The sequence below is a fragment of the Gossypium hirsutum genome, chromosome A05 (genome assembly GCF_007990345.1).
Source record: "Gossypium hirsutum isolate 1008001.06 chromosome A05, Gossypium_hirsutum_v2.1, whole genome shotgun sequence".
Classification (NCBI taxonomy): Eukaryota; Viridiplantae; Streptophyta; class Magnoliopsida; order Malvales; family Malvaceae; genus Gossypium; species Gossypium hirsutum.
In genome coordinates this window covers 70,258,692-70,274,082 of record NC_053428.1, presented here as the reverse complement: position 1 = coordinate 70,274,082, position 15,391 = coordinate 70,258,692, and the positions used below count along the sequence as shown (strand labels likewise).

The following is a 15,391-nucleotide window of genomic DNA, read 5'->3' as shown; positions in this document are numbered from 1 at the left end:
AGATATTATCATGTATCATCCTCCTCGGCAAGAATGCGCTTTGATTTTGGCTAATACAACTAGGAAGGACAGCTTTTAAACGACTGCCATACACCTTTGAGATGATCTTGTAGACAAACCTACATAAACTGATAGGGCGGAGATTAGTAAGCTCATATGAATCTCTAATTTTAGGAATTAAAATGATCATAGTATCATTGGGACTAGAGATATTTTTGTTCCCATTAAGAACATCTAAGCACAAGCTAATTGTATCATTTTCCATAATCTCCCATTGATGCTTGAAGAAATTCCTGATAGACCATCAATACCGGGGGCTTTATTTGGGTCCATCTGCTTAATAGCCTAAAGAACATCCTTCTCCCTATAGTACATAATAAGCCAATTATTTGTTTCCCTAGTTACACACTCCTTAATATACCCCATCTCTTGAAAATTAGCATTTTGACTGAAACAATCTCACAAAATAATCTTTAGTCACCCAACTTATGTCCTTACTATTTGTCACCTAGTTTCCTTCCGCGTCTTTATGCTTCTCAATATTATTCTTCTTTAGCCGACCAATGGATTTAGCATGGAAATACCTAGTATTTTGATCACCCTCCTTAAGCCATTTTGACCGAGACCTTTGTGCCCAGCAGCTTTCTTCTCTAGCGTATAGGAAGTCAAGCCTTCTACGAGTTTCCTTCAACGTCTTCCCACTTTCCTCTCTACTGGTAGAATCAATAACCAAGTCAATATTTTTCTCTAATTTTCACATGTCCTTCTTCATTTTTCCATACTTCTTACACTACCAAGGACCAAGGGCTGACCTAACCCTTTCGATCTTATCCCTATAATCAATAACATCCCTGTTCCAAGCTCTTTCAATAACATTTTTTGGTTCGTCATCACCAACCCAACAAACATCGAACATGAAACTCAATCTATTTTCATTAGGATAATCTTTCGATTTTTGACCCCATAAATCTAAGATAATTGCGTCATGATTGGACTGGGTTTGTCTTACCACTTTGGTACCTATAAAAAGGAAGTTTTTAACCACTAAAATCGAGGTGAGGAATCTATCAATTCTTTCCTTTATCAAACTCCACTCGCTCCTATTTTTAACCCAGGTAAACCATCCACTATCAGGTTTAATATACACTAGATCTAAGTCGTCCATGACTTCTTTGAACTAATTCATATACGCACTCACTCCCCTGCGGCCACCTTCTTTCTAGGTTGAATTACTACTGCAACACAGCCATCAGTAGGGTAAAACTAACCTATCTCTTGACAGTCTAAACCCAGCTCACGTTCCCTATTGGTGGGTGAACAATCCAACACTTAGTGAATTCTGGTTCACAATGATAGGAAGAGCCGACATCGAAAGATAAAAAAGCAACGTCGCTCTGAGCGCTTGGCTGCCACAAGCCAATTATCCCTATGGTAACTTTTATGACACCTCTAGCTTCAAATTCTGAATGTCTAAAGGATCGATAAGCCACGCTTTCACGGTTTGTATTCATGCTGGAAATCAAAATCAAACGAGCTTTCACCCTTTCGTTCCATACGAGATTTTTATTCTTGTTGAGCTTATCTTAGGACACCTTTGTTATCTTTTAATAGATGTGTCGTCCCAGCCAAACTCCCCACCTGACAATGTCTTCTACCCAGATCATCCAACCGAAGCTGACCTTGGGTCCAAAAAGAGGGGCCATGCCCCGCCTCTGATTCACCGAATAAGTAAAATAGCGTTAAAAGTAGTGGTATTTCAATTTCGCCCAAGAGCTCCCACTTATCCTACACCTCTCAAGTCATTTCACAAAGTTGGACTAGAGTCAAGCTCAACAGGGCCTTCTTTCTCCGCTGATTCTACCAAGCCCGTTCCCTTGACCATTGTTTTGCTGGATAGTAGATAGGGATAGTGGGAATCTCGTTTATCCATTCATGCGTGTCACTAATTAGATGACAAGGCATTTGGCTACCTTAAGAAAGTCATAGTTACTTCCTCCGTTTGCCTACGCTTGCTTGAATTTCTTCACTTTGACATTCAGAGCACTGGGCAGAAATCACATTGCGTGAGCATCAGTAGGGACCACCGCAAGGCTTTGTTTTACTTAAACAGTCAGATTCCCCTTGTCCATGCCAATTCTGAGTCAACTATTCATCACCCAGGGAAGGCTTCCGAAGTAGCCATTCTCAGTCCGTCCCCTGGCCGGCATGCGGTAACCTCCTCGTATCGCGGGAGCAGTTCAAGCAATACACCAACAGCCGATGAGTTCAGGACTGGGACCCCCGTGCCCAACCCTCAGAACCAATTCTTTTCCCAAGTTTACATATTCATTTTGCCGACTTCCCTTGCTTACATTGTTCCATTGACCAAAGGTTGTTCATATTGGAGACTTGATAAGGTTATGAATACGACCAGGTGCGAATGGCACTCGGTCCTCTAGATTCTCAAGGGCCGCCGGGGCTACACCGGACACCACACCACATGTGGTGCTTTTCCGTCCTACGTATGGCTGAGCCGTTTCCAGGGTGGGCAGGCCGTTAAACAAAAAAGATAAATCTTCTCGAGGCCCCCGCTGACGTTTTCGGACTCCCTAACTGTGACAGCCCTGAAGTGACCCTAGTCGGAAAGCGGTTTCGGGACTACTAAACTGAGTCACCAAATTATTTGAATATGATATTTATTGTCTAAAATATGCGAATATGAATGTGTGAAAGTTTTAAGCTTCGATTTAGTTAATTGCACGTGAATTTAGTTAATAGGACTTATGTATGACCCTTTTGAAATGTGATAGGTTAATCTATAAGGATCTATTAGTGCATATAATCATAAAGGTGGACTTGCATGTCAATTTCCCCCTTAAATAGTAGTGGCCGGCAATGACAAGGTGGATAGACAAATTGTGATGGGTAAAACATATTATAAAAAGTTTATGACAACATGTTGTGTTAAGAACAATAAAATATGTGGGGAGTGGGAGGAGAAACCAAAGTTGTTTCATCCTTGCTCCCCCATTTTTGCCGAAACTAGAAGAAAAAAAAAGGCTTCATTCTTTGGTTGTTCTTGGCCGAATAGAAGAAAGAGAAGAAGGGGAAGAGCTTGAGAAAATCGGCTATGGTGGTTTGCTAGACTAAGGTATGTTTGATGTTGTCCATGAGATTCATGCATGTTTTTAGTTGTTAGTTTGAGTTCTACCTAGCCCATGGTTTAAATCTTTGCTATGAGATGGAGATGATATTCGGCCATGGGTGTTGTCTTCTTGGTTGATGTTTGATGTTGTGGTGATGAGACATGAAGATGAGTTAAGTTTCGGCTAAGGTGGATTTCTGTTGATGTCATTTGCATGCTAAGTGTGAAGCTTTGTAATGATACATGTGATGGTGATTGATGACTCTTGGATTCTCTTTTTGGCATTTTTGAGTTAGACATTAAGTTCTTTGTGTAACCCATGACCAAAATTGAATGGTATGGTGTCTTGATGCATTCGGCCATGGTAGAAAGTAGATGTGAAATGGTAGTAAGGTGAAGTGCAAAATGTTAGTATTTGATTACTAGTGTATATATGCGTATTAGCCGAGTTTTGAACTTGAAACAAAATGATATATAATCAATACAAGTAACCATACTTGTAGGAAGTATTAAGCATATAATCGGCCTCAACATAGACATGCATATTCGGCCATAGGAAAAAGATTGGTGTTGCATGTATTTGGTTAGAGGCAAGCATATTGATGCTTTTATCTTGGCTTAGACAATCGGCTAAAAGGGAGTGTGGGTTAATATGTTGAGTTGATTCATGATTTCATATGTATGTGACTTTAATGTCTAATGTATATGTAACACCCCGAACCCGAGACCGTCACCGGAGTCGAACACGAGGTGTTAACAGACTTTTAAAAATTTTCCAGACACTGCCAATCTGCGTAATAGTTGCTTTAAAAATCATATCTTGAGTTTCACAACTCGAAAATTTGTTTCGTGATTTTTCCCTGAAACTAGACTCATATGCCCATCTACATAATTTTTTCTAGAATTTTTGGTCCGGCCAATTAGTACAGTTTATTAGTCAAAGTCTCCCATGTTACAGGGATCGACTACCCTGACCTTTGCGCATTACGACTTGGATATCTCCTTGTACAGAGCTCTAATACTGATACCGTTTGTTTCTAATGAAACTAGACTCAAAGGGGAATCTACACATATAAGGCATGACTTCTAATTATCTCTGGATAATTTATGGTAAATTATCAAAGTCGAAACAGGAGATCCAGAAACCGTTCTGGCCCTGTTTCACGAGAACTTTAATATCTCTTAATATACTGTCCATATGATTTTTTCGTTACTTTCATATGAAAATAGATTCATCAAGGTTCGATTACATAATTTATTCACTATTTAACTCCATTCCTACAAATTTTTGTGATTTTTCAAATCTACACCACTGCTGCTGTCAGCATCTGTTTTCAAGGTAAACTTTACCTGTTCCGTGGTTACCATGGACCAACTAGGGATTCGTCATACATGGGTCCACATATGATCATATTTAGCCATTCCAATGGCTGATCATTTGCCCAACACTTCCATTCCAAACCATAGTCACATCATGAAACCATATAAACATACATAAACACAAATGGTCTAATGCCATACTCCACTTCTACAAGCCATTTTGGCATGGCTGTACACACATACATCACAAAAAGTACTTAAAACAACAAGGGGTAGTCCTATACATGCCATATCCAGAGTTCAACAAAAAGAGTACCAAAAGAGCTTTGATAGTGTCGATGACTTCGACTTCGTTGATCCCGAATCCGATAGCTAACGAACAAAATCTATAAAACAGAGAGCCAAAGCAACCGGGTAAGCAATTTAAGCTTAGTAAGTTTCAAGTAATGAAATCGGCTTTGACTAAAGTATTACATTCACATAGCTAACTGAATCACTTTATTGATACACATTCTCATAATCATACTTACTTCACACTTCATCAACATATATACACGCAAGGTATCAACCTATCTAAAAGCCGAAAGTTCGTTAGCCGATTGCACGAACACTATTTAAAACGAATCGACTTTTCCGAAGCACATGCAAACATACCTTATCGTTCGGGTTAGTCGAGCGTATTAATTGAATTAGTTACAGCACAAAACGCTCACATTCAAACCCAAGTCTCTTTGAAATTTAGCCGGATATAACCGCAAGCACAATTGCCTTCGGGTCTTAACCCGGGTATAGCAACTCGCACGAATGCCTTCGGGTCTTAGCCCGGATATATCAACTTGCATAATTTCCTTCGGGTCTTAGCCCGGATATATCAACTCGCACAAATGCCTTCGGGTCTTAGCCCGGATATATCAACTCGCACAAATGCCTTCGGGTCTTAGCCCGGATATATCAACTCGCACAAATGCCTTCGGGTCTTAGCCCGGATATATCAAATGCTCATGCACACATATATCTATAATCTTAACACATCCATATCTTATTTTCGTTACTAAGGCTCAAACACAAATCATTTATTAAACCTTTCAAATTTCGGCTCAATAGCCACTCACAAAGAGCATGATTTCGATTGGCTTTATAACTTAGTCTCTATGCACATTCGACTATCCGTCATAGTATGACTAATCATTTCAATATAATTCAAGTAGGGTCATTACTCGAAGACTTACCTCGGATACTTTGAATAGTTGTGGATAGACTACTCGATCACTTTTTCCTTTCCTTTATCAGATTTTGACCCTCTTGGCTCTTGAGCTTGATTCAACAAGTAGATTTTATTAAATAACTTATCAATTTAGCGATTCGATTTAATACATGTATACCATACAACTAAGTACAAAAGATGTTATTAACTAGATATTAAACATCAAACATATACTCTACTCATGTACCAACGAACATGATACTAGCTCAATACCATGCATAATCGAATTTATTTAGCATCATTTAGTTTTATATAAATACACATATCATCCCAACTCGACACAAGAGTCAAATTCATCACTCAAACATTCACACCAATCTATTTGAATATCTTGGCCGAAACCCTCAATTGGCTAACATAGCCTTAATATTTCAATATAAACATGTATACATCAAAGGCAATTTAAAACACTTAGCCCTTATACTCAATAATGAAACCAAACCGTATACCTAATTATTTAACACATTACCTCCAAATGCATGTATTAACTAACATATATCCAATCCACATGCCAAGTTACCATGAATAAATTTAACTTATATATATAGATAACCTTTCATACCCTTGTATCTAGTGTCATGAGAATAGCCGAATGTCCAAATTAACCAAGCTTAAAGATTTAACCTTCAACACTTTAATGATCCACAACCTATTCTTCAAGGCTTCAATTATAAAGTAATTAACATTTATACTCTTGTGCCGAATTAGCTAACACTTATAGTCCATAGCCGAACCTCTTGATGATTAAGCCTCCAATTATTCATTTCAATTACCCTTATATTTTTACTTATCAAAGCCGAAACCCATACATGACATTACTCATCTCATTCAAACTCACCTTCTAAAAAAAATCATGAACAATGCCGAATCCTTAAGTGTTCAAACCCCTAATTTACTCAACACATTCTTCATCAAAACTTAAAGGAAATAATCAAATTCCTTCTTTAATAACCATAGCCGAATGCTCCATCCATCCATCAAAAATTCCAAGTTTTCAAATGGGCTAATATGGAGCTAGCTAAATGACTTAAACTAAGCTTAAAATTTCAAAACTAACAAAATTTTACTAACCTTCTCAAGCTTCAAGTGACCGAATGCTACCCTCCTATCTTCCTCTCTACAATCGGCCAAGAAGAACAAGGTGATAACCTCCCTCTTTCTTTTTTTTTCTTTTAGTATCCTTAGTATTTCTTTTATTATTTCTTTTCTTTTACTTAAAATAATGACCACTTCATGGAAATTTACCACATAGTCTAATATATGCTCCATCATGGCCGGCCACTATGCATACAAAAGGAGTATTTGACATGCAAAGCCAATATTTTCACTACATGCTTAAATAGGTCCTTATAAATTAACCTATCGCATTTCAAAAGTGTCACACATAAGTCCTATTAACTAGGTTCACATGCAATCGACTAAATCGAAGTTTAAAACTTTCACACATTCATATTCACATATTCTAGACAATAATTATCATATCCAAATACTTCGGTGACTCGGCTTAGCGGTCCCGAAACCACTTCCCGACTAGGGTCAATTTAGGGCTGTCACAACTCTCCCCCACTTAAGAAATTTTCGTCCCCGAAAATCTTACCGGTGAATAATTTTGGATATCGGTCCTTCATAGAGTTCTCAAGTTCCCAAGTGGCTTCTTCTATTCCGTGTTTATGCCACAACACCTTCACTAATGGGATTTTCTTATTTCGCAACTCTTTTACTTCACGCATCAAAATGCGAACCGGTTGTTCTTCATAACTCAAGTTAGGTTGAATCACGATCTCAGATGGAGCGATTACATGCGACGGGTCGGATCTATATCGTCGAAGCATCGAGACATGGAAAACGTTGTGAATCTTTTCAAGTTCAGGGGGCAAAATCAATCTATACGCAACTGGACCAACTCGTCCGGAGATTTCGTACGGCCCAATGAATCTCGGACTCAATTTGCCCTTACGGCCAAATCTGAGTATCTTTTTCCAAGGTGAAACCTTAAGGAACACTTTGTCTCCCACCTGATACTCGATGTCTTTTCGTTTCAAATCCGCGTACGACTTCTGACGATCTGTGGCTGCTTTCAGACTTTCACGGATTACTTTTACTTTCTGTTCGGCATCCTTAATCAAATCAACTCCGAAAATTTTACTTTCACCGAGCTCGGTCCAAAACAATGGTGTACGGCATTTACGACCGTACAAAGCCTCGTAAGGTGCCATCTTAATACTTGATTGAAAACTATTGTTGTAAGTGAATTCAATCAAAGGTAAATACCGTTCCCATTAACTACTGAACTCAAGGATGCAACATCTCAACATATCCTCAAGTATCTGAATTATCCGCTCGGATTGACCATCGGTTTGGGGGTGAAAAGCAGTGCTAAAATGCAGCTTGGTACCCAAAGCTTCTTGCAATTTCTTCCAAAATCGTGAGGTAAATCTCGGATCTCTATCCGACACGATAGAAATAGGTACCCCGTGTAATCTCACAATCTGAGAAACAGACAATTCGGCTAGTTTATCCAATGAAAAATCCGTACGCACGGGGATAAAGTGAGCCGACTTAGTCAGTCTATCAACCACAACCCAAATCGCATCCTTCTTACTTGTTGACAATGGCAGTCCGGACACAAAGTCCATTGTGACTCGATCCCATTTCCACTCGGGTATCATGATCGGCTGAAGTAATCCTGAAGGCACTTGATGTTCCGCTTTCACTTGTTGACATATTAAACATCTCGAAACAAAGTCGGAGATGTCTCGTTTCATACCATGCCACCAAAACCAACGTTTCAAATCGTTGTACATTTTCGTACTCCCCGGGTGAATTGACATTCGGCTACAATGGGCTTCGTTCAGAATCATCGAAATGAGTCCCGAATTCCTTGGAACACACAAACGACTTCTGAACCTCAAACAATCATCATCATCAATTTGAAACTCCGATTCCTTGTTCGGAACACACTCAGCCCGTTTTGCAACCAATTCATCATCGACTTTCTGAGCTTCACGAATTTGATGAGTCAATAATGGTTTGGCTTTTAATTCAGCTACTAACACATTGTCGGGTAGAACAGACAAATGCACATTCATCGCTCGTAAAGCAAACAATGACTTCCGGCTTAAGGCGTCCGCAACCACATTAGCCTTTCCCGGGTGGTAATCAATGACAAGCTCGTAATCTTTCAACAACTCAAGCCAACGTCTTTGTCGCAGATTCAAGTCTCGCTGAGTCATCAAATATTTGAGACTTTTGTGATCCGAAAATACATGGCACTTCTCACCAAACAAATAATGTCGCCATATTTTCAAAGCAAATACGATGGCAGCTAGTTCGAGATCATGGGTCGGATAATTTCTCTCGTGTGGCTTCAATTGCCTCGACGCATAGGCCACAACTCGACCTTCTTGCATCAATACGCAACCCAACCCAAGTAGGGATGCGTCACTATAAATGACAAACTCTTTGCCTGATTCGGGTTGCACTAAAATTGGAGCTTCAGTCAAATGAGTTTTTAGTTGATCGAAACTTTTCTGACATTTCTCCGTCCATTCGAACTTAACGTCCTTTTGAAGTAGCTTCGTCATTGGTGTGGCTATCATCGAGAAACCTTTGACAAATCGTCGGTAATAACCGGCGAGCCCCAAAAAGCTCCGAACCTCAGTAATATTTCTTGGAGGCTTCCAGTTAAGTATGGCTGAAATTTTGCTCGGGTCAACTAGAATACCCGATGCGGATACCACATGACCCAAGAAGCTAACCTCTCTTAACCAGAACTCACACTTACTGAACTTAGCATATAACTGCTTATCCCGCAACATTTGCAACACTAGTCTCAGGTGCTCAGCATGTTCGGTCTCATCTCTTGAATAGACCAAGATGTCATCAATGAACACAACTACGAACCGATCCAAATATGGTCTGAAGATCCGATTCATCAAATCCATAAATACTGCAGGGGCATTAGTGAGCCCAAACGGCATCACTAAGAATTTGTAGTGACCGTACCTCGTTCTGAAAGCAGTTTTGGGTACGTCCGAATCTCGAATCCGCAACTGATAATAACCCGATCTCAAATCTATTTTTGAGAACACTGAGGCCCCCTTTAGTTGATCAAACAAATCATCAATACGCGGTAACGGATATTTATTCTTTATCGTCACTTTATTCAGTTGACGATAGTCAATGCACAACCTCATGGTTCCGTCCTTCTTTTTCACGAACAATACTGGTGCACCCCAAGGTGAGAAACTTGGCCGAGCGAAACCTCTATCCGTCAATTCTTGCAACTGAGCTTTCAACTCTTTTAACTCGGTTGGTGCCATACGATACGGAGCTATCGAAATCGGCGTAGTCCCAGGTACAAGCTCAATACCAAACTCTATCTCTCGAACAGGTGGTAAACCCCGCAATTCTTCAGGAAAAACATCCGGGTATTCACAAACCACCTGCACAGATTCGGGTTTCCTTTCTAATTCTTGGTCATCCAGTACATACGCAAGGTATGCTTCGCACCCTTTTCTTACATATTTCTGGGCCAACATTGAGGATATTACAGCTGGCACCCCATCCAAGTCCGTAGACTCAACTCGGATTACTTCGTTATTCGCGCACCTCAAATCAATAGTCTTGCTTTTGAAATTCACAACCGCATCATGCACGGTCAACCAATCCAACCCGAGAATAACATCAAATTCATCAAACGGCAAAAGCATCAAGTCCGCCGGAAAACAGGAACCTCGGATTACTAGGGGACATTTCTTGCACACTTTGTCGACAAGCACGTAACGACCCAAGGGATTTGACACCCGAATTACGAACTCAGTAGACTCAATAGGTAAAGTCTTACTGGATGCTAAGGTTTCACATATGTAAGAATGAGTAGAACCGGGGTCAATCAAAGCAATTACATTAGTGTCAAAGAGAGTAAAAGTACCGGTAATAACATCAGGCGAAGAAGCATCCTCGCGGGCACATATAGCATAAGCTCTAGCAGGCGCACGAGCCTCGGATCTGGTCGTAGCATCTCTAGATCCTCTCTGACCACCACTAGTATTGCCCGTATTTCTAGATGGTCTACCTCGAGCAGTGGTAGCACCCGGTTTCCCACTCTGATTTACATTCTGTTCAAACAGCCTCGGGCAATCTTTAATGAAGTGGTCAACTGATCCACACTTGTAACAGGAGCGGTCATGGAATCTACAACTCCCCGAATGCCATTTACCGCAATATCGACATTCTGTTCTGTCTTGACGTTCATTCCCAACACTAGCGATCGAAGTGCCTCGGGCACCCATAGGGGGTCGATCACGGTCTCGTCTAAAAAGGCCAGAAGTGCCTCTAGACCGGCCCACATCATCTCGAAATTTCTTCGATGCCTGTTGAAGAGACTTTCCCGAGGATCTTTTACGAAACTCCCCAGTTCCCACATCAACTTTTTGTTTTTCTTTTCTAAGCTCTTCGGCTTTACAAGCTCGCTCGACAAGTACTACGAACTCTCGTATTTCAAGAATGCCAACGAACATTTTTATATCTTCATTCAGCCCATCCTCGAAGCGTTTACACATGATAGCCTCGGACGAAACACATTCCCGAGCGTATCTACTAAGTCTAACAAATTTTCGCTCGTAATCAGTAACTGACATAGAACCTTGCTTAAGCTCAAGAAATTCCTTTCGTTTTTGATCAACAAATCTCTGACTGATATACTTTTTCCGAAACTCAGTTTGGAAAAACTCCCAAGTTACTTGCTCTCGGGGCACAACAGAAGTCAGAGTACTCCACCAATAGTAGGCAGAATCGCGTAGCAAGGAGATAGTACACTTTAGGCATTCATCGGGTGTACAAGATAGCTCATCGAGTACCCGGATAGTGTTGTCCAACCAAAATTCAGCTTGCTCGGCATCGTCGCTATCCGTAGCCTTAAATTCAGTGGCCCCATGTTTTCGGATTCTGTCAACTGGGGGCTTATTTGACCTTATTTGGTCAGTTACCGGAGGTATTGTAGGTGCGGGAGTTGTATTAGTCGGGAATGGAGGTTGTGGAACAGCCGTATTAGTTCGAATGTATTGGTTGAACCAATCATTCATCACACTATAGAAAGCTTGTCTAGCTTCATCATTCGGGTTACTAGCATTAGGTTGAGAGTCCACCGGCGCTGTCCCTGTGCGGGAGCAGGCGCTACACTCTCAAGATCATCAGCTACGCTCGGTCGGGATTGGGATCCATTACTATAATAAACACATTTGCAAATGTCAGAAATCACCACACTATCAATTAATCACGTAAAATGGCATGTATAGCTAGACCCCAACACATTACGGTAGTCCTAGAATCGACTAAACCGTAGCTCTGATACCAATCAAATGTAACACCCCGAACCCGAGACCGTCACCGGAGTCGAACACGAGGTGTTAACAGACTTTTAAAAATTTTCCAGACACTGCCAATCTGCGTAATAGTCGCTTTAAAAATCATATCTTGAGTTTCACAACTCGAAAATTTGTTTCGTGATTTTTCCCTAAAACTAGACTCATATTCCCATCTACATAATTTTTTCTAGAATTTTTGGTCGGGCCAATTAGTACAGTTTATTAGTCAAAGTCTCCCATGTTACAGGGATCGACTACCCTGACCTTTGCGCATTACGACTTGGATATCTCCTTGTACAGGCTCAATACTGATACCGTTTGTTTCTAATGAAACTAGACTCAAAGGGAATCCACACATATAAGGCATGACTTCTAATTATCTCTGGATAATTTATGGTAAATTATCAAAGTCGAAACAGGAGATCCAGAAACCGTTCTGGCCCTGTTTCACGAGAACTTTAATATCTCTTAATATACTGTCCATATGATTTTTTCGTTACTTTCATATGAAAATAGATTCATCAAGGTTCGATTACATAATTTATTCACTATTTAACTCCATTCCTACAAATTTTTGTGATTTTTCAAATCCACACCACTGCTGCTGTCAGCATCTGTTTTCAAGGTAAACTTTACCTGTTCCGTGGTTACCATGGACCAACTAGGGATTCGTCATACATGGGTCCACATATGATCATATTTAGCCATTCCAATGGCTGATCATTTGCCCAACACTTCCATTCCAAACCATAGTCACATCATGAAACCATATAAACATACATAAACACAAATGGTCTAATGCCATACTCCACTTCTACAAGCCATTTTGCATGGCTGTACACACATACATCACAAAAAGTACTTAAAACAACAAGGGGTAGTCCTATACATGCCATATCTAGAGTTCAACAAAAAGAGTACCAAAAGAGCTTTGATAGTGTGGATGACTTCGACTTCGTTGATCCCGAATCCGATAGCTAACGAACAAAATCTATAAAACAGAGAGCCAAAGCAACCGGGTAAGCAATTTAAGCTTAGTAAGTTTCAAGTAATGAAATCGACTTTGACTAAAGTATTACATTCACATAGCTAACTGAATCACTTTATTGATACACATTCTCATAATCATACTTACTTCACACTTCATCAACATATATACACCAAGGTATCAACCTATCTAAAAGCCGAAAGTTCGTTAGCCGATTGCACGAAACATTTAAAACGAATCGACTTTTCCGAAGCACATGCAAACATACCTTATCGTTCGGGTTAGTCGAGCGTATTAATTGAATTAGTTACAGCACAAAACGCTCACATTCAAACCCAAGTCTCTTCGAAATTTAGCCGGATATAACCACAAGCACAATTGCCTTCGGGTCTTAACCCGGGTATAGCAACTCGCACGAATGCCTTCGGGTCTTAGCCCGGATATATCAACTTGCATAATTTCCTTCGGGTCTTAGCCCGGATATATCAACTCGCACAAATGCCTTCGGGTCTTAGCCCGGATATATCAACTCGCACAAATGCCTTCGGGTCTTAGCCCGGATATATCAACTCGCACAAATGCCTTCGGGTCTTAGCCCGGATATATCAAATGCTCATGCACACATATATCTATAATCTTAACACATCCATATCTTATTTTCGTTACTAAGGCTCAAACACAAATCATTTATTAAACCTTTCAAATTTCGGCTCAATAGCCACTCACAAAGAGCATGATTTCGATTGGCTTTATAACTTAGTCTCTATGCACATTCGACTATCCGTCATAGTATGACTAATCATTTCAATATAATTCAAGTAGGGTCATTACTCGAAGACTTACCTCGGATACTTTGAATAGTTGTGGATAGACTACTCGATCACTTTTTCCTTTCCTTTATCAGATTTTGACCCTCTTGGCTCTTGAGCTTGATTCAACAAGTAGATTTTATTAAATAACTTATCAATTTAGCGATTCGATTTAATACATGTATACCATACAACTAAGTACAAAAGATGTTATTAACTAGATATTAAACATCAAACATATACTCTACTCATGTACCAACGAACATGATACTAGCTCAATACCATGCATAATCGAATTTATTTAGCATCATTTAGTTTTATATAAATACACATATCATCCAACTCGACACAAGAGTCAAATTCATCACTCAAACATTCACACCAATCTATTTGAATATCTTGGCCGAAACCCTCAATTGGCTAACATAGCCTTAATATTTCAATATAAACATGTATACATCAAAGGCAATTTAAAACACTTAGCCCTTATACTCAATAATGAAACCAAACCGTATACCTAATTATTTAACACATCACCTCCAAATGCATGTATTAACTAACATATATCCAATCCACATGCCAAGTTACCATGAATAAATTAACTTATATATATAGATAACCTTTCATACCCTTGTATCTAGTGTCATGAGAATAGCCGAATGTCCAAATTAACCAAGCTTAAAGATTAACCTCAACACTTTAATGATCCACAACCTATTCTTCAAGGCTTCAATTATAAAGTAATTAACATTTATACTCTTGTGCCGAATTAGCTAACACTTATAGTCCATAGCCGAACCTCTTGATGATTAAGCTCCAATTATTCATTTCAATTACCTTATATTTTTACTTATCAAGCCGAAACCCATACATGACATTACTCATTCATTCAAACTCACCTTCTAAAAAAAAATCATGACAATGCCGAATCCTTAAGTGTTCAAACCCCTAATTTATCAACACATTCTTCATCAAAACTTAAAGGAAATAATCAAATTCCTTCTTTAATAACCATAGCCGAATGCTCCATCCATCCATCAAAAATTCCAAGTTTCAAATGGGCTATATGGAGCTAGCTAAATGACTTAAACTAAGCTTAAAATTTCAAAACTAACAAAATTTTACTAACCTTCTCAAGCTTCAAGTGACCAATGCTACCCTCCTATCTTCTTCTACAATCGCAGAAGAACAAGGTGATAACCTCCTCTTTCTTTTTTTTTCTTTTAGTATCCTTAGTATTTCTTTTATTTTCTTTTCTTTTACTTAAAATAATGACCACTTCATGGAAATTTACACATAGTCTAATATATGCTCCATCTGGCCGGCCAAGCATACAAAGGATATTTGAATGCAAGTATTTTTCACACTTTAATAGTCCTTTATTATATGATTTAAAGTGTCTTTTTTATTATGCTCGCTACGAGTTCTTTCAAATATTCCATATCTGACATATTATCAATTCCAAGCGGTCCGAAACCACTTTCCCGACTAGGGTCAATTTAGGGCTGTCACAGTATA

The 15,391-nt window shown here is 39.4% G+C and overlaps 1 pseudogene; it reads left to right on the top strand.

The window, feature by feature from the left end:
- The first annotated feature begins 563 nt into the window (after positions 1–563).
- Positions 564–15,391, top strand: part of LOC121228949 (uncharacterized) — a 15,879-nt pseudogene continuing 1,051 nt past the window's right edge.